Here is a 20307-nt window from a genome sequence, read left to right on the forward strand (position 1 = left end):
TAGGCTAACATTTTTTAAACTGACAGCTTTATTGTGATACAGTTTTTATATGATAAGCCTCAGCCTTCAAGTGTACAGTTTAGTGGTTTTTAGTATATTCAGAATTATGCAACCATTACCACTAACTAATTTCAGAACATTTTCACCTCCCCAAAAAGAAATCCCATACCAAAATGTCCCTGTCTGACAGCTTTGAAGAGAGCAGTAGTTCTCCCAGCATGGAGGTTGAGATCTAAGAATGGACAGACTGCTTGCTCAAGTGGGTCCTTGATCCCTGAGTAGCCTAACTGGGAGACATCCCCCACTAGGTGCAGACTAACACCTCACACTTCACACGGCTGGGTACACCTCTGAGACGAAGCTTCCAGAGCAAGAATCAGACAGCAACACTTGCTGTTCAGCAATATTCTATCTTCTGCAGCCTCTGCTGCTGATACCCAGGCAAACAGTGTCTGGAGTGGACCTCACACAAACTCCAACAGACCTGCAGCTGAGGGTCCTGATTGTTAGAAGGAAAATTAACAAACAGAAAGGACACCCACACCAAAATCCCATCAGTACGTCACCATCATCAAAGATCAAAGGCAGATAAAACCACAAAGTTGAGAAAAAGGAGTGCAGAAAAACTGGAAATTCAAAAAATCAGAGCGCATCTCCCCCTCCAAAGGAATGCAGCTCATCGCCAGCAATGGAACAATGCTGGACCGAGAAGGACTTTGACAAGTTGAGAGAAGAAGTCTTCAGTTGATCAAACTTCTCAGAGCTAAAGGAGGAACTATGTACCCAGCACAAAGAAACTAAAAACCTTGAAAAAAGAATGGAAGAATGGATAACTAGAATAACCAATGCAGACAAATCCATAAACGAACTGATAGAGATGAAAACCATGACACGAGAAATACGTGACAAATGCACAAGCTTCAGTAACCGACTCGATCAACTGGAAGAAAGAGTATCAGTGATTGAAGATCAAATGAATGAAATGAAGCGAGAAGAGAGGTTTAGAGAAAAAAGAGTAAAAAGAAATGAATAAAGCCTCCAAGAAAGATGGGATTATATGAAAAGACTAAATCAATGTCTGATTGGTGTGCCTGAAAGTGATGGGGAGAATGGAACCAAGTTGGAAAACACTCTGCAGGATATCATCCAGGAGAACTTCCCCAACCTAGCAAGGCAGGCCAACATTCAAACTCAGGAAATACAGAGAACACCACAAAGATACTCCTCGAGAAGAGCAACTCCAAGACACATAATTGTCAGATTCACCAAAGTTGAACTGAAGGAAAAAATGTTAAGGGCAACCAGAGAGAAAGGTCGGATTACCCACAAAGGGAAGCCCATCAGACTAACATGAGGTCTCTCGGCAGAAACTCTCCAAGCCAGAAGAGAGTGGGGGCCAATATTCAACATTCTTAAAGAAAAGAATTTTAAACCCAGAATTTCATATCCGGCCAAATTAAGTTTCATAAGTGAAGGAGAAATAAAATCCTTTACAGAAAAGCAAATGCTTAGAGATTTTGTCACCACCAGGCCTGCCCTACAAGAGATCCTGGTGGAAGCAGTAAACATAGAAAGGAATAACCGGTACCAGCCATTGCAAAAACATGCCAAAATGTAAAGACCATCCATGCTAGGAAGAAACTGCATCAACTAACAAGCAAAATAACCAGTTAATATCATAATGATAGGATCAAGTTCACACATAACAATATTAACCTTAAATGTAAATAGACTAAATGGTACAATTAAAAGACACAGACTGGCAAATTGGATAGAGTCAAGACCCATCAATTTGCTGTATTCAGGAGACCGATCTCACATGCAGAGACACACATAGGCTCAAAATAAAGGGATGGAGGAAGATCTACCAAGCAAATGGAAAACAAAAAAAGGCAGGGGTTGCAATCCTAGTCTCTGATAAAACAGACTTTAAACCAACAAAGATCAAAAGAGACAAAGAAGGCCATTACATAATGGTAAAGAGATGAATTCAACAAGAAGAGCGAACTATCCTAAATATATATGCACCCAATACAGCAGTACCCAGATTCATAAAGCAAGTCCTTAGAGACTTACAAAGAGACTTAGACTCCCATACAATAATAATGGGAAACTTTAACACCCCGCTGTCAACATTAGACAGATCAACGAGACAGAGAGTCAACAAGGATATCCAGGAATTGAACTCAACTCTGCAACAAACACACCTAATAGACATCTACAGAACTCTCCACCCCAAATCAACAGAATATACATTCTTCTCAGCACCACATCACACTTACTTCAAAATTGACCACATAGTTGGAAGTAAAGCACTCCTCAGCAAATGTAAAAGAACAGAGATTATAACAAACTCTCTCAGACCACAGTGCCATCAAACTAGAAGTCAGGACTAAGAAACTCAATCAAAACCACTCAACTACATGGAGACTGAACAACCTGCTCCCAAATAACTACTGGGTACATAACGAAATGAAGGCAGAAATAAAGATTTTCTTTGAAACCAATGAGAACAAAGATACAACATACCAGAATCTCTGGGACACATTTACAGCAGTGTGTAGAGGGAAATTTATAGCACTAAATGCCCACAAGAGAAAGCACGAAAGTTCTAAAATTGGCACCCTAACATCACAATTCAACGAACTAGAGAAGCAAGAGCAAACACATTCAAAAGGTAGTAGACGGCAAGAAATAACTAAGGTCAGAGCAGAACTGAAGGAGATAGAGACACCAAAAAACCCTTCAAAAAATCAATGAATCCAGGAGCTGGTTTGTTGAAAAGATCAACAAAATTGATAGACCACTAGTAAGACTAATAAAAAAGAAAAGAGAGAAGAATCAAATAGATGCAATAAAAAATGATAAAGGGGATATCACCCCCGACCCCGCAGAAATACAAACTACCATCAGAGAATACTATAAACACCTCTATGCAAATAAACTAGAAAACCTAGAAGAAATGGATATATTCCTGGACATACACTCTTCCAAGACTAAACCAGGAAGAAGTTGAATAGACCAATAGTAGGCTCTGAAATTGAGGCACAAATTAATAGCCTACCAACCAAAAAAAGTCCAGGACCAGACGGATTCACAGCCAAGTTCTACCAGAGGTACAAGGAGGAGCTGGTACCATTCCTTCTGAAACTATTCCAATCAATAGAAAAAGAGAGAATCCTCCCTAACTCATTTTATAAGACCAACATCATCCTGATACCGAAGCCTGGTAGAGACACAACAAAAAAAGAGAATTTTAGACCAATATCCCTGATGAACATCGATGCAAAAATCCTCAATAAAATACTGGCACACCGAATCCAGCAGCACATCAAAAAGCTTATCCACCATGATCAAGTGGGCTTCATCCCTGGGATGCAAGGCTGGTTCAACATATGCAAATCAATAAACGTAATCCAGCATATAAACAGAACCAAAGACAAAAACCACACGATTATCTCCATAGATGCAGAAAAGGCCTTTGACAAAATTCAACAGCCCTTCATGCTAAAAACGCTCAATAAATTCGGTATTGATGGAACGTATCTCAAAATAATAAGAGCTATTTATGACAAACCCACAGCCAATATCATACTGAATGGGCAAAAACTGGAAGCTTTCCCTTTGAAAACTGGCACAAGACAGGGATGCCCTCTCTCACCACTCCTATTCAACATAGTGTTGGAAGTTCTGGCTAGGGCAGTCAGGCAAGAGAAATAAATAAAGGGTAATCAATTAGGAAAAGAAGAAGTCAAATTGTCCCTGTTTGCAGATGACATGATTGTATATTTAGAAAACCCCATCATCTCAGCCCAAAATCTCCTTAAACTGATAAGCAACTTCAGCAAAGTCTCAGGATACAAAATCAAGGTGCAAAAATCACAAGCATTCTTATACACCAATAACAGACAAACAGAGATAAATCATGAAAGAACTCCCATTCACCATTGCTTCAAAGAGAATCAAATACCTAGGAATCCAACTTACAAGGGATGTGAAGGACCTCTTCAAGGAGAACTACAAACCACTGCCCAGTGAAATAAAAGAGGACACAAACAAATGGAATAACATACCATGCTCATGGATAGGAAGAATCAATATCGTGAAAATAGCCATACTGCCCAAGGAAATTTATAGATTCAGTGCCATCCCCATTAATTTACCAATGACTTTCTTCACAGAATTGGAAAAAACTGCTTTAAAGTTCATATGGAACCAAAAAAGAGCCTGCATTGCCAAGACAATCCTAAACCAAAAGAACAAAGCTGGAGGCATCACGCTACTTGACTTCAAACTATACTACAAGGCTACAGTAACCAAAACAGCATGGTACTGGTACCAAAACAGAGATATAGACCAATGGGACAGAACAGAGCCCTCAGATATAATACCACACATCTACATCCATCTGATCTTTGACAAACCTGACAAAAACAAGAAATGGGGAAAGGATTCCCTGTTTAATAAATGGTGCTGGGAAAATTGGCTAGCCAAAAGTAGAAAGCTGAAACTGGATCCTTTCCTTACTCCTTATACGAAAATTAATTCAAGATGGATTAGAGACTTAAATGTTAGACTTAAAACCATAAAAACGCTAGAAGAAAACCTAGGTAATACCATTCAGGACATAGGCATGGGCAAGGACTTCATGTCTAAAACACCAAAAGCAATGGCAGCAAAAGCCAAAATTGACAAATGGGATCTAATTAAACTAAAGAGCTTCTGCACAGCAAAAGAAACTACCATCAGAGTGAACAGGCAACCTACAGAATGGGAGAACATTTTTGCAATCTACTCATCTGACAAAGGGCTAATATCTAGAACCTACAAAGAACTCAAACAAATTTACAAGAAAAAAACAAACAACCCCATCAAAAAGTGGCCAAAGGATATGAACAGACATTTCTCAAAAGAAGACATTTATACAGCCAACAGACACATGAAAAATGCTCATCATCACTCACCATCAGAGAAATGCAAATCAAAACCACAATGAGATACCATCTCACATCAGTTAGAATGGCAATCATTAAAAAGTCAGGAAACAACAGGTGCTGGAGAGGATGTGGAGAAATAGAAACACTTTTACACTGTTGGTGGGACTGTAAACTAGTTCAACCATTGTGGAAGACAGTGTGGCGATTCTGCAAGTGTCTAGAACTAGAAATACCATTTGACCTAGCCATCCCATTACTGGGTATATACCCAAAGGATTATAAATCATGCTGCTATAAAGACACATGCACATGTATGTTTATTGCTGCAACAATAGCAAAGACTTGGAGTCAACCCAAATGTCCATCAATGAGAGACTGGATTAAGAAAATGTGGCACATATACACCATGGAATACTATGCAGCCATAAAAAAGGATGAGTTCGTGTCCTTTGTAGGGACATGGATACAGCTGGAAACCATCATTCTCAGCAAACTATCACAAGAACAGAAAACCGAACACCGCATGTTCTCACTCATAGGTGGGAATTGGACAATGAGTTCATTTGGACACGGGAAGGGAAACATCACACACCGGGGCCTATTGTGGGGAGGGGGAAGTGGGGAGGGATAGCATTAGGAGATATACCTAATGTAAATGACGAGTTAATGGATGCAGCACACCAACATGGCACATGTATACATATGTAACAAACCTGCACGTTGTGCACATGTACCCTAGAACTTAAAGTATAATAATAATAAAAATAAATGAAAAAAAGCAAAAAAAGAAGAAACCCCGTATCCATTAGCAGTCACTCCCTATACTTGTCTCCCCCACTGTTGATCCTGACAACCTCTGATCTAGTTTCTGTCTCTGTAGATTTGCTTATTCTGGACGTTTCCTATAAATAGAATCATCCAAAACGTGACATTTTGTGACTGGCTTTTTAGATTTCAACAAATCTTTGCATAGTTATTATGTGGTTGTACAAATGTACTTTCTTTTGACCTGAAAATGCAAAAACTTCATTTCTTCCCACTTTCTGAGACTCTGCAACCTTAACGGAAGAGTGGGGTACTTTAAAGGAAAGGTGGTGGTGGTTGGGTAATGAGTAACAATGTCTATTGTATACTTTCTTTTCCTAAAACAAGTCCCTGTCTACCGTCAGCATTTCCAAAATTTGAAGATCAAGTGTGGTGTTAACTCATTAACTAATGACTAGACTTTGAGCAGTTGTGGAAGCAAAATTTCAGTGAGTGCCTGGATGTTCTGTTAAATCAGTGAGTGCATATTCTATACAATACTCTGTTAGCCCAGTGGCAGATTTAAGGAATGAGAGATAGATTTCTATGTTTCAGAAACCAAATACACAAAGAATAAAAATTTTTAATCCCATGATTCTTCACCCAAGTTTAATTTTTTGGAGAATTTATCTTTTAGATTTTCTTTCCTTCCATTAAACTTTTACTTTGAAAGGTCCCAGGGTTTGAGCAAAACAAGTGGGAAAGACACTTGCTTGGATTCTCCAGGATAAGGGAGTGAAGAGGACTTCTTTCCCTCATTTTATTATTGAATAAAGTCACGATAACAATTATTAAGGTGAATGGTCTACAGTAGAAGTTTTTAGATGCCTTCTCTGCAAAATAATTTGGTTTAGTTAACACAAGTGTGCCTTTGGTTAGCTGGAATGGAAGATGTGCAGGCTAGAGTGGTCTTGGCAAGTCTTCTGGGGGGAAATACAACCTTTGGAAGGGTAGGAAGCCGAAGGAATCTCAGGCAAGGGAAAGGCATGGGCAGAGCCCCAGAGGAAAGAACAGATTGTGTTGGACTTGGTGTCCACATAGACCTAATGAGTGGACTTAGCTTTTGTGTTTTCAAAATTACCACAGTTTGTGTGATAAAACTGTCATTCCCTTGATTTTATTTTAGGCATGCTATCTGTGTATTTTGAAATTCAAAATAACATTAAAGGAGAAATGAAGTTATTTTGTTTGAGAAAGAGTTAAAAGGTTGAAACATCTTGCTCTAAATCATTTTCTAATGGGAGATTTGGTACATCCCCAAAAGATGTCTTTGGTTCAGAAAATAGTCTTCAGACCTGGAAAGGACTTGAGGAGTCCCAGAGAGGAGCTGCATGGTCTGAACCATTTGATTCTCACAACAGAATGGATGAAAACAATTTGAACCATGATACCATGCAGATGTTCATATTTTGGATAGGGGAAGGTCAGTGCCATTGTCAGAGGAACAACTCTTGGCCATCACAGGATGGGAGAGAAAGTTTCAGTTGTAAAGAATACTTAAATGCCATTTAAGGAAACGGGTTCTTCTGCCCCTATTCTTTGGAATATTTAGGGCTAAGTTCTTAGTTTTCAACATCTTAAAAATTTGTATTTGTTCTAAGAGTCATTTCAAACAATTGACTAGAATTTCAGAGCAATTACATGACAGTAATACCATTAGAATTTTTAAATTACCCATAATCCTATATCCCTAACAAGTATGTTCATGTTTGTGAGTTCTCTTCTTATCTTTACCGTGTGTATACTTCCTTAGTAATGGCACGTAGAAATTGTTTAAGCAAGGATAATTCTTGAGATAAATTTGTATGTTTCCTTTTTTCTTTTTAAGGTATGTATTGGGTGGAGGAGCGTTATGTATGGAACGCCGCACAAAACAGGTGATTATTTTCTTATAATACTCAATTTTCACCCTCAATAGAGTGTTTTGATTATGTAAGTTAGATTGTAAGTAGAAGGTTCTCTTAAAGAAATTTTAGTGGGTTTTTTTCATAGCTCCTACTTTCAAGAATGAAAAAAGTAAACCAGTAAAATGACATTTTGCTTGGTGCTGGGTCTATGCTAGGATAGACATTAAGAGTGACCTTTATTTAAGGTTCTAATTTGCTTATGTTGGGCACTGCCAACATTGGTTTGTTGTTTTTTGTGAGATTCTGGAAATGGTCCAATTTTACTTTTTCCCCTTGACTCCAGACCTTTTCACACTGATCTGCCGCTGTTGAGATATATGCCTTTTCGTTAGGCCTTCTCAAGTGGAAATCAGGAATGCTGCTGTGTTCTAGAGAAGTTTTGTTCTTCCTGTAGGGCTGAAGCAGTGCCTACTCAATAGAATCGGTCATTGTGCAAAGAAATGCCACCTGACTCAAAGGCAAAGCCAGAGTGCAGCTTGGAGCAAAGAAGTTACTTTTATTAAGAATTTTACAGAGACCATAAGATATATTTTATATTACTTTGTGAGCCTTCCTCCTGTCTTGACTTAGTTCTTTTTGAGAGAATTCATTTCATTTTCATTTGGTTTGTTTTCTTCTTGTTGAAAAGATGATCTATAGAAAATATAAAAGTATAAGAAAATTAAAGATACTAACTGATAATTGCTTCATGATTTAGTATCTGCTTGTTTAGTCTTTGTTATATTTACTGTAGGCAAATATGTCTGCAGTTGTAAATTAATTATTGGTCTGTATACCCTAGTAAGTTAAAAGTTATATGTACTTCGAAGTTTTGCCAAATTGAGTTCATGCTATAGACTTAATTCCTGATGAGCATTTATGTGCTAGGCACTAGTGTTTTTTAAAATTAATTAACTAATTAATTTTTCCTTTTTTTCCCTCTGTGCCTATGCTTACCAAGTCTTTTTATTTTTCACGTTTTATTAACTCTTTCAATTCTCTTAGTAACTTAAAAAGAGGGTATTACTAATGTCTGCATTTTGTAGATGAGGTAACTGGAGGTAGGTAATTTGTCCAAGGTCACAGGTGGCATAGCAAGGATTAAAACCAGACAGTCTGGCTGCCAGCACCCAACCAAGAGGAGCTGAGAGCAAGACGGGGCAGAACGATGTTGGTCAGGCTGGTTTTCTGTTCAGTTAACACGGAATGCAGGCTGTAACCTTAATTCTAGGACATTACTGAGAAAGCCTTCCAAAGCTGTAGGTTTTTTTTTTTTTTAGCATGACCCTGACTTTTAGCAAAAATTTGTGATTCAAAGGCAACATGGTGCTCTAAGAAGCTTCCGTTCATTCTTATGGAGGGACTGGTAGTTGAGCTAAATAGTGAAATCCTGGAGCACACAGCCTTTAGGGCAGCTTCTGACCTATTTCTATGGTCAGAAAAGACACTTGTCTTTCGCTGCTGCCCACAGCCTCCAGTTATTCACCTTCAGAATTTCCTAGGCTATGATCACATTCAGATGAGAGATCTGTTTTGTTTTTTCCAGGGTAGGAGAAAGGGAGTCACCACCTATACTAAGCAGTCTAGTCTGTATATAAATGAGCAAGGTCGGGGAGCCAAATTTGTGAACCTTGTGTAACCCTGAGATTCTCCAAGAGAATCCAAGAGAATGTCAGGATTACACATGGCGGTAAAGTAGTCTCATGTTAGTTGTCTCCACAGCACTCATCAGAAGCAGACACAGATACTTTTTGTGGGAAAGCATCTCTAACTTAAGCCTGTAGGATTCCCAATGATTAAAAGCAGGCAACTATGAATTCAGTGAAATCACAACATTCAGGTAGTTAACTCAACATATTTGAGAATTGTCAGAAACAATGAATAATCCCAAAGACAGACTATAGGTTTTGGAATTATCAGATACAGAACACAGACTTCAATTATTAGAATTGTGAGAAAATAGTTACTTGTGGAATCTAATATTTATTTAAAAAAAAGATGGACTTATAAAATTGAGCGAGCAGTAAGACCACCAGGAATGATGAGGAAGACCTGAAAGGAAAATGGATGAAATAGAACTTACAGAAATAAAATATACAGCTGGGTACGATGGCTCACACCTGTAATCCCAGAACTTTTTGGGAAGCTGAGGTGGGAAGAAGGCATGAGCCCAGGAGTTGGAGATGAGCCTGGGAAACATGGTGAGAACTCGTTTCTACAAAAAATACCCCACCACCACCACAAAAAAAAAAAAGGCTGGGTATTGGGCACCTGCCTATAGTCCCAGGTACTCAGGAGGCTGAGGTGGGAGGATCACTTGAGCCCAGGAGGCCGAGTCTGCAGGTTCGTGCCCCTGCAGTCCAGCCTGGGTGATGGAGTGAGACTGTGTCTCAGAATAGAATGAAATAAGGAAATAAAAAATGTAATTGTTGAAATAAGAGACTCAGTGGATGGATTAGACACCAGAAGAAAAAATTAATTGGTTAGATGATTATCTCCAAAAAGTAAGTCAGTATGTTACACAGAGAGACATGGGAATAAATGATAGGGCAGAAGTTGGTGGGATTGGGGAGGGGGAGAGGGAGATCAGAATGAGGTCTAAAATATGTCTTAGATGAATTCTAGGAGGAGATACTAAAATTATATTAGAAAGTGAGAGAAATAGAAGTTCCAAAGGATAGAAGGAAGTCCACGTAAGTCAATCACAACAAATGAAAATGGAATAAAGTTACCAATTAGACAGATGGAACTAATAAAACAATATCCAGCTGTTTTAATCCATCATATTTAAAATAAGAAGATGTGAAAAGATTGAAAGTTTTTATAAAGGAGAGAGAGTGATAAAGATATGCCAGTATATATTAACCAAAAACAAGTGATGGAGCTTCAGTATCAAACAAAATAGGATTTTGGTACAGAACGCATTAGTAAGAACTTGATGCTGTTAATTAGGAGGATGTAGCAATTTTCATATTTTATGTACCTATCAAAATAGCCTCAAAATACAGAGGAAAATCTGATAAAACCACAGGGAGAAATTTACAAGTCTGCCATCGTATTTGGAGATTTCAACATACCCTGCTTACCATAAGTAAGTTACACCAAATGCCCATATATAGGTTTCAATAACCTATAAATGAAAATGATATAATGGACAAATATAGACCTCTGTACCCAATAATTAGATATTCTATACTCTTCTTGAGCATATGTGGACTGTGGGAGAAACATTAATTATATATTAATCCATAAAGCAAGTCAGAATATTTAAAAACAATTGGTACCATCCATACCATACAATTTATAATTTAAATAAGAAATTAAGGTTAGAAGGCAATAATGAAGAGATTAACCAAAAGCTACATGAATTTGGAAATTTAACACCCTTGTAATTCATGGTTTAAAAAAATCCAGTGAAATTTTAGAATGCTTAGAATTGAACCATAGTTAGAATACTACTATCTACTCCTCTCTACTAACTACTCCTCTCTCATGCCCTCTGCGTCCCTCTTCCTATCTGGAACATTCAAGAAGCTAATTGTTTTCAGTGAAGAACACCTCAAATACTGAAAAGCAGAAACAGAACAGATGTCATTCTCTGATCGTAGTTAAATCTATAAGTTAGTAACAAAACCAGAAAACAAATGTTGATTTGTGGAATTTTAAAATTCATGCAAACAGCCCTTAGGTCAAAAAGGTATTTGAAATTAAAACTGTAGCATATCTAGAGAATAGCAATAAGGCAATCATTACTTATTAGAGACTAGAGGAGAGCTCAGAGGAATGTTCATTGCCTTAAAATCCTTGTGTCATTAAGAAAAGAATGAAAATGAATGAAACCTCTAACTCATTCTTAGAAAGAACGATCAAAAAACCTGAAGGAAAGCAGAATGGGGAAATTATTAAAGACATACAAGCAGAAATCAGTGAGTTAGAAGAATAGAAGGGGCTAAATCCCCAGTACAGTAAAGCCGCTGCAGAAACATTTCTTTAAACTGGGCTTTGAGTACCTTGCTACTGATAATTGAGAATGGGAAAGGCCAACATTCTTATTTTCTCTTCATGTTCTGGGTGGTGGGCAGTAGGGTTTGGAAGTGACTGCTTCACAATCATTTGGGAGCTTCAGGGTATATGTACTTTGTATATACAGTTTGTTTCTGAATCTTTTATTTTTGTCCTTTTAGTGAAAATACGGACTGATTGAAAAATACTTTTTCATTAAGTTAAGAAAAGCGTGTTTCTACACATTTTATATCTTAGTTTTTTGGCTGCATTATGGCAGGGCTTTACTATTTTAAAGAGCTCTTAGAAGTTGCAAAAGGCGACCCTGTATAAAATGGGAGAAGTGGCCAGGCATGGTGGCTCACACCTGTAATCCCAGCACTTTGGGAGGCCAAGTTGGGTGGATTACATGAGGTCAGGAGTTTGAGACCAGCCTAGACAACATGGTGGAACCCTATCTCTACTAAAAATGCAAAAAAATTAGCTGGGCGTGGTGGCAGGTGTCTGTAATCCCAGTTGCTGGGGAGGCTGAGGCATGAGAGTCACTTGAATCTGGGAGGTGGAGGTTGCAGTGAGCCGAGATCACCCCATTGCACTCCAACCTGGGTGACAGAGTGAGATTTCATCTCAATTAAAAACCTCAATGAGCCTGTTAAGCAAAAGGAAAATGGCACTTACCTGTAATTAGAAGTTAACCAGAAGCTTTCAAAAATATATTAGTTGACAAGGAAGTCACGAAAAAGAGGAAAATCATTTATGTGATCCCTAATAGTAAAATATATCAAAACCAAGGTAAAATTAGAAATAGAGACATTTTCTAAATGAAATTCAAGGCTGCCAGATTAGAAGAACAATATCAATATAATATAATCTCTTTTCCATTAATGTTTAAAACTTGTCCTATACTGACCTATAAATTTGCCCCACTGATGAAAAGGAATCTGAAAATCGGGATACAGATATTGTGGGAAGAATGATAAAATTGAACTTAATTGCAGCAACAGTCTAGTCCCTGGACCAGGCCCAAAAAAACAAAACAGAAGCATACTCAACTAGGATTAACAATTTAGTTAGCAAGGGGCGAGAAGACCTATTGTAATTGAGTGGTTTTCAGTCTCTGGAGAACATGGAATTATCTAGAAGCTTTTCCACACCCATACTTTTCAGATGTTCTGATTTGTTAGGCCTGAGCCAGGGCCCAATTCTTATATATCTGCTTGTTAATTTGCTATGGGTAATTCTGATATATACAAAGAGTAAAGCCTAAGAACAATTCGTTGAATATAGTGACAACCTCTACCTGGAATAGTCCAAATCCTAATTACCCTGATTCCTCCACCAACAGTTCCCAAACTGGTGTACTAGAAAGTCTTGTGAATGCTCTTTGAAAAAAAAAAAAAACAAAAAAAACATGGCCATATAAATTCATTGTTCTGTGAAGTCCTGTTGAATTTACCAAGCATTTCCGAAATTGATTTATTAATCAATAATCCCAAGGTGCTGGGATTACAGGTGTGAGCCACTATGCCTGGCTTTCCTAATAAGGCATTTAAAGGCACTTCCAAAGGTAGAATCAACAGACTTCCCAAAGTCAGTGGCAAGATCTCTAGACTCAGATCCGCCTTCAAGTTCCAACCCCCTGCAACCCAAAGACAATCAGTTGTCCTCCCAGAATAACATCAGATAGCAATTAGCACGTGGTCCTCGGCTTCTCCAGGAAAGCTCCCAAAAGATATATACTGTGAACAGGTGAAATATTGTGAACTGAAGTCTTTAACAGATAGCATTAATCAAAAATATTTCTATGAGTAAATGGTTATATATAAAATACGTTTCTCACCAACAAAAGCCTCTATAATTTTCAAACTGATCTGATGACAGTTTAACTTATTTTTTAAAAGCATAATTATGTCAAATAAATGCCACTATAAAGTCCTGAATACAATCTCTGAGTCTCAGGTCCTCCCAATCTTCTCAGTTTCACATTTGATTATACATATATTTGAGAGAACACCACTCATTATTTGTTTTAGGAGTATTATGAAATATGATTCAATATTTCAGATATTATCAAAACTACTTGGTTGGAAGTCAATGGTACTGTTCATACTAAAAGAGGATCCTCATCAGTAGAGAGAGACATATAAGAATAGTCATACTACATCTCCGAAGTGTCAGTATCAGGCAGTGGCTTCAAAGCCAAAATGGTGGTTGAATATAAAGTGGAATTTTAATTGGCAAATGAGGCAGGTAATGAGAAATGCTGATTCAATAACAACATGAAGTCCAGGAAAGCCTGTGGTTGTGAAGAATGTTGAGCCATAGAGTCCACAGAGATAGGAAAGGGGGCCTCGAAATATTCAGAGACTTGTAGAAGGGTAAAGTAAATACCTGAGGTAATTGTGATGGGTAGTGCTTGAAGTATTTGCTTTTGACTACTTTCTATTAGGCTGTCTACAACCTTGGAAGTTTCTTGAGAGCAAGAATCAAGTCTTTTACAGCTTCTAGCATGCCTCTGTGTACACAACAGGTCCTCAATAAATAATTTGTTACCCTACTTTGTCATAAAATATAGGACATACTTAGTTGTACAGCACGATGTGATGTGATCACACCCAACCTATGAGTGGAGAATAACAGCGTTGAATCTGTTCAAAAACAACACTCCCTATTCCCTTTCACCTTCATAATACATTCGTTTGGTTTCTAGTAATGTTGGTTCTATCCATGTTTTCAAGTAATAGTACAATCTGTGTTGTGCCTAAGTAAAATTATACCAAGAATTTTATGGGGGCAAAGCTAATGCACCGCTCTTAGTTTTGATTAAGATTTTAGACGTTTGAAAATATAAATTCAGATGTTGGACAGTGAGGGTTTTGTTTTGGAGGCTGGAGGAAATTGAAGCATTGGGGTAAGACTGCTAGGCTCTTTTGGCTTCTTGTGTATGGGGGTGGGGAGAATATACAAGTTTACCAAATCTTTTAAATTCTCACAGTGCTTAGTTTCGTGACTGTACAGAAACTGGCATTGTTTTTCCTAGGTCTCAGTGGGGAAATTTAAGCTGTGAGTTTAACATCCTGTTTACCATGTTTTGGCCAGGATTTTGCAAGCTTTTGTGGAGAAAATTATATGACTTTTTTAATCCTGTTTGTAACATATGTGTATATCAATATGCTTCTTTGTGTTTTACTATGGTAAAATTGTATCTTGCATATAGAGAAATAAGTCTATTAGAGTGAATTTAAAAAAATCTTTACTCTGAGGTGGAAGCCTTGTCTAATGGACTGTATGTTTAGGCTTTGTTAATATATCACACTAGAGCCCGCGGTGGTGGTGTGTGCCTGTAATCTCAGCCACTTGTGAGGCTGAAGCAGGAGGATTGCTTGAATCTAGGAGTTTCAGACCAGCCTGGGCTACATAATGAGATCCCATCTCAGTCAATCAACCAATCAATCAGTTACACAAAAAAGATGAAGATATTTCTTGCTCTTTTAGAATGTCTTTCTGAGACATTCTAACAAATGTCTTGGTGTCTAAAACAAAAGGATTTATGACAGTGTTACAGCAGTCATCAGAGAAAAATCCTGGACAGATTGCAAATGTATACCAGTTGTGAATTCCTATGACTGCAGTTGAAATCCAACATTATTTTTGTACAGTCTTTTTGGGTGTATCTGTGTTTAATAACTTGTTTTCAAATTTAGAGAACTGTAGCTGTGATTTCTTCTTATAGACCTTGACCTTGAGGGGCTCACAGTTTAATGGAAGAGAGAACTAGAAACCAAGAATTAAATGCAGAGTGAGGTTCTGTGGTACAGGGTGTATACAGGGTGCAGAGAAGGGCTGTGGCACCGTGTTCTGGCCTCATCTTCTACTGCTCTAGACTTCCTGAAATGCCATTTCCTGACTCTACCTGTTTTTTTCCACCATTTGGACCTCTCTCTGTAGGCACCATTCTCTCTCCTCGCAAGCCTTTTCCACACCTTAAGTGCCTGGTGAAGTTCTGTTTCTTCAGAGGCTTCTTGAAGCCTGCCTCTAGCTCATCCAAATAATTGTTTTGTCTATATCTCTGTTATTTCTTTATAAATAATTACAGTCAATTCTTATTATTTGCAGTAGTAATATTCCATAAAGTTGCCCAGAACACCAAATTAATCAAATTCTAAAACCTTGTTTCCAGGGTATATATGTACATATATACATATCTCACGTAGGTTATAATCTTAATTCCCAAAAACAACTCATCCTGGTAGATTGAATTTTCTTTATTTCCAAAAGAATAAAGGAAGTACAGAAGTGTTAAGTGATTTGCCTGAGGTCACTCCACTAACAGGTGCCAGAGTTACAATTCAGACCCTGCCCTATTGGCCCCAGAGCCACAGCTTCTTGCACGACCCTGCGCTGTCCTCTACTGTCTCTGTCTTCAGGTCATCTTTGTATGAAAGCTGAAACAAGAAGACTGAGGGTCACCTAATTTGACCTTAGCTTGGGACATGTGCAAGGAGTGACAGAGTTTTCACTACTGTGTGTCTATCCAGGAGCCACCTTGAGAGTTCCACAAGTATTAATTTGGGGATTACAAAGACATTCTAGCAAGTAAGTAAATTTGCAAATATGGGATTCACAAATAATGAAGGCCAACTGTATTCGTAAGTGACTGCTAGGGTCTGTTTCATGGTAATCCTTTCCCCCAAGAATGTGGAATGTTTCTTTAGCTTCTTTGATAGTTTATTTATTCACTCATGTATGTTTATTTATTCATTTGTGTATTTATTAAGTACTTACTATAAGCCAGGCTCTGCTTTAATCTGTGATGAACAAGCTAGAGATTAAGGTCCTGCCCTATGGATTTTATATTAGAGTAAGAAAGACAGATAGCTAAGTCTGGAGCTCGGGGGGTGAGGCCCAGGTTGGAGTTATAGATTCACTTGACCAAGGTGAAACCTGGTGTGCCCACTCCTACTTCACATCCCCAGGCATACTTCCAGAACATTTATATACTATTCTTGTGTATAAACTCTTCCTTTTGAGCCTCTCTCCATTGACACATGTCAACCTCTACTTGTCTTTTGTTGATTTTGAGGTCACTTGCCCATGTAACTGGCAGGATATTGAAGAAGAATCCTACTGACCTGGTTCTGCTACTTACCAACTGAGTTACTTTGGTCAAGCTCTTGGACTTCTAAGCCTGTTTCCTAATTTCAGAAGTGGTGATATGATGCATTAGGCCCTGGTGGGTTGCAAGGAAGAGGCACACACATATCACCTTTGGTGATGAGGGCCGAATGTTAACTTGGATGGGAAGTCATCCAAGCAGACATATTGTCTCTGGCCCTGGTACTTTCAAAACCTCACAGAACACTTATTTAGCAGTATTTAGGATAGGATTTGAGCTCTGAAGACCTGTAGTGTGGTTATTTGTTCATATGTCTGTTTTCCATACTAGACCATGAGCTCCATGAGGGCAGGATCTACAGTTTCATCTTTCTATCCTAGGTACTCAGTTCAGTGCCTGATACATAGTAATAGAGGCACAAATGTTTCAAAAGTTGTGAAATTTTCAACTCTTCCTGAAAGAATAGGAAGATTTAAAGGATTCTCAGAGAAGGTATTATTTAAGTTTTTAAAATTTTTTAAAAATTTTTTATATTTTTTTTGAGATGAAGTCTTGCTCTGTCACGCAAGATGGAGTGCAATGGCACGATCTCAGCTCACTGCAACCTTTGCCTCCCAGGTTCAAACAATTCTCCTGCCTCAGCCTTCTGAGTAGTTGAGATTACAGGCATCCGAGACCACACCCAGCTATTTTTTGTATTTTTAGTAAAGTCGGGGTTTCATCATGTTGGGCAGGCTAGTCTTGAACTACTGACCTCCGGTGATCTCCCTGTCTTAGCCTCCCAAAGTGCTGGGATTACAGGCATGAGCCACCATGCCTGGCCTATTTAAGCTGATTATTTAAGGGTGAGTAGAAATTTTTTCCAGGTGACTAAAATCTTGAGACATTATTCCAAGCAGAGACCAGTAGGTGCTAAGACACAGGAATGTAGAGACATTGAAGTTTACCAAACACTGCTAGATTAAAAAAACAAAAAGGAAACAATCAAAATCAAAAATTAAAATTAAAAATCACCTAAAAAACAAAACAAAACAAAAAACAAAAAAAAACTATGACTTGGCTTGGCCAGAGGTCATGTCACAATTGAGTTAACTATGACTGTAGACACTCGGTAATGGATAGAAGTTTTAGGGAAAAAACATAACATTCTCAGGTTGTTGGCAGACTATCTAGAACAATTTAGAAATACAGATATTGAATTCTGGGAATAATTACACTGTAGTGAAATCATTTCCTTCTCTATGTATGAAGCATGTAAGTGTCGCACACTGTTCAAGGTGCTGAAAATCAGACTCTTTTCAAGGAGCTCATGAGCAATGAAGGGAGATGGATTGGTGAGCAATTGATTATCATGTGATAAGTGAGGTAATAGAGATATCACTAAAATGCTTTCTAAACAAGAAAAAGGAATTATTTGTAATATATGGAGTGCTGGGGAAAGATTTCTGAAATGAAGCCGGCCAGGTGTGATGGCTCACACTTGTAATACCAGCACATTGGGAGGTAGAAGTGGGAGAATCCAGGAGGGTCCAGGAGTTCAAGACCAGCCTGGTTGACAGAGCAAGACCCTGCCATCTCTATATTTGAAAAATAAATAAAATTTTTTAGTGAAGTGATATTTGAGCACTCTGGAGCACCATACAAATATAGGACAGACTGAAGGAATATATACAACTTAATTTGAGTTAGCATTATTTGAAATTTTATATTGCAAAAGTATACATATTTACTGTTGTGAAATTAGAAAGAATTGATAGGAAAGGAGGGCGGTCTACAAAGCACTCCATAGATCCACCATACTGAGACAATGCTTAATGCTTTGATGGATTGATTTATACTTCCTACGCATATGCATGATTGTATACATACATGCACATGGTTAAATAGAAATGGTTCTCCTTGGTGTTCTGTTTATCCATTTATTGTTATGAAGTAAATCTCCAAAGGGTACGTTTGCTTTGCCCAACGGAGTCTTTTGTTACATACTGCTGTACATAATGAAAACTAAGAAAGGGGCTAATTTTCAGCCTTGTGACCTTGTGATTCAAACAGAGGCTTCATGAAAGGCAGATTCAGAAATGAACTTGGTGTGTGTGGGTGGTTATACTTGGCATTATTGCTTGTAATAGTATGATAGGGATGATATCTGTCTGCCAACTGGGAATTGGTTAAGTAAACTGTGGTACATCCTAACGATGCATGCTGTGCAGCTGAAAAGAAGAATAAGAAAGACCTCTGTAGTCATGTAGAAGAACTCAGACCTATTGTGTGTGTTTTTTAAAAGGGAGAAGGAATGGTATTGTATGTATGGTGTGCTACTTTTTGTGTTGAGAGAGAAGAGTAGAATAAGAATATACATGTGTATTTGCAAAGATAAATTCTGAAATGATATATAAGAAATGAATTAAAAATGTTTGGCTGTGGAAGGAGAATAAGACTGTGAAGGGGATGTTGCACATACTTTTATAGATAGTTATATTTAAAATTTTTATAGATAGTTATATTTAAAATAAAAACTATATATTTGTACACATGACCCTTTAAAAAATAAGTGAATGAAGGAATGAAGTAGGATTATGAGAAAGAGATAAGAAAAAAGGATCTAAGGGGCTGCCCATCTTTTTAGTACCCAGTGAATATTAATACATAACAATAGCAGCAAAAATTGGAAGAGTAGCCCCAGGAGGGTGGTAGGGAGTCAGCCTTTCCTTTGTCTTTTCCTCAATTTCATATATTAAAATATATATTCTGAGAACAATAAGAGAATTTGAAACAAAAATGTCTCCAGATGTCTTAAAATAAAAGGAAGATGGGACAACTTTATGTAGTGCACTTCCCAAAAGTGGGCTGGTTTCCCTCAAGAGGCAGGGATTCTAGCCTACATGGGATACATATGGGAGAAAAACTAAGAAAAAGAAAAGAGATTTAAATATAGATAAATGAAATTAACACTTTTCCCTGATTATAAAGGAAATCACATTCTTTTTGTAATAATTTGGATGACAAATATTAAGAAAAATCTTTAATTTGCCACTAAAACATTCTAGTTTGTTGCTTTTTACCCTTTTTTATGCATGTAAACATTTTAGAAAGTAGAATCATAATAGCCTTTTGTCACTTATTATATTTTGGATATATTTCTGTGGCAGTAAATATATTCTGGCATCATCATTTTTAATAGCTGGATGTATATTAATTCCTTTCCTTTCCTTTTTTTCCTTTCTTTTTCTTTTTTCTTTCTTTCCTTCCTTTGTTTCCTTCCTTTCTTTCCTTTTCCTTCCTTCCTTCTTTCCTTCCTTCCTTCTTCCTTTCCTTTCTTTTCCTTTTCCTTCCTTCCTTCTTTCCTTCCTTCCTTCCGTCCGTCCGTCCCTCCCTTCCTCCCTCCTTCCCTCCCTCCCTCCCTTCCTTCCTTCCTTCTTTCTTTCTCCTTCCAAACTTCAAAGTCACATTTCACTTAATTTTTATCCTGCCAAACTTGAAAGCGTTTTAACTTAGTGATTTTAGTGTAAACAGGAGCAGGAGAGAATGTAATCATCTAGGTCTTGTTCTGTCACCCAGACTG

General features: G+C 37.7%; 1 protein-coding gene across 8 annotated transcripts in view; it reads left to right on the forward strand.

Moving 5' to 3' along the window:
- The window catches only part of LOC107130176 (golgin subfamily A member 8C-like), a 53356-nt gene that overhangs the window by 19146 nt on the left and 13903 nt on the right, over positions 1–20307 (forward strand). For all 8 annotated transcript variants that reach the window (XM_073996832.1, XM_073996838.1, XM_073996839.1 and 5 more), the window contains exon 5: positions 7570–7618. The gene's annotated coding sequence lies outside the window, so the exon portion shown is untranslated. The remainder of the gene's footprint in view (positions 1–7569; positions 7619–20307) is intronic.

Source organism: Macaca fascicularis, chromosome 7, assembly GCF_037993035.2.
Source record: "Macaca fascicularis isolate 582-1 chromosome 7, T2T-MFA8v1.1".
In the NCBI taxonomy this organism is placed as follows: domain Eukaryota; kingdom Metazoa; phylum Chordata; class Mammalia; order Primates; family Cercopithecidae; genus Macaca; species Macaca fascicularis.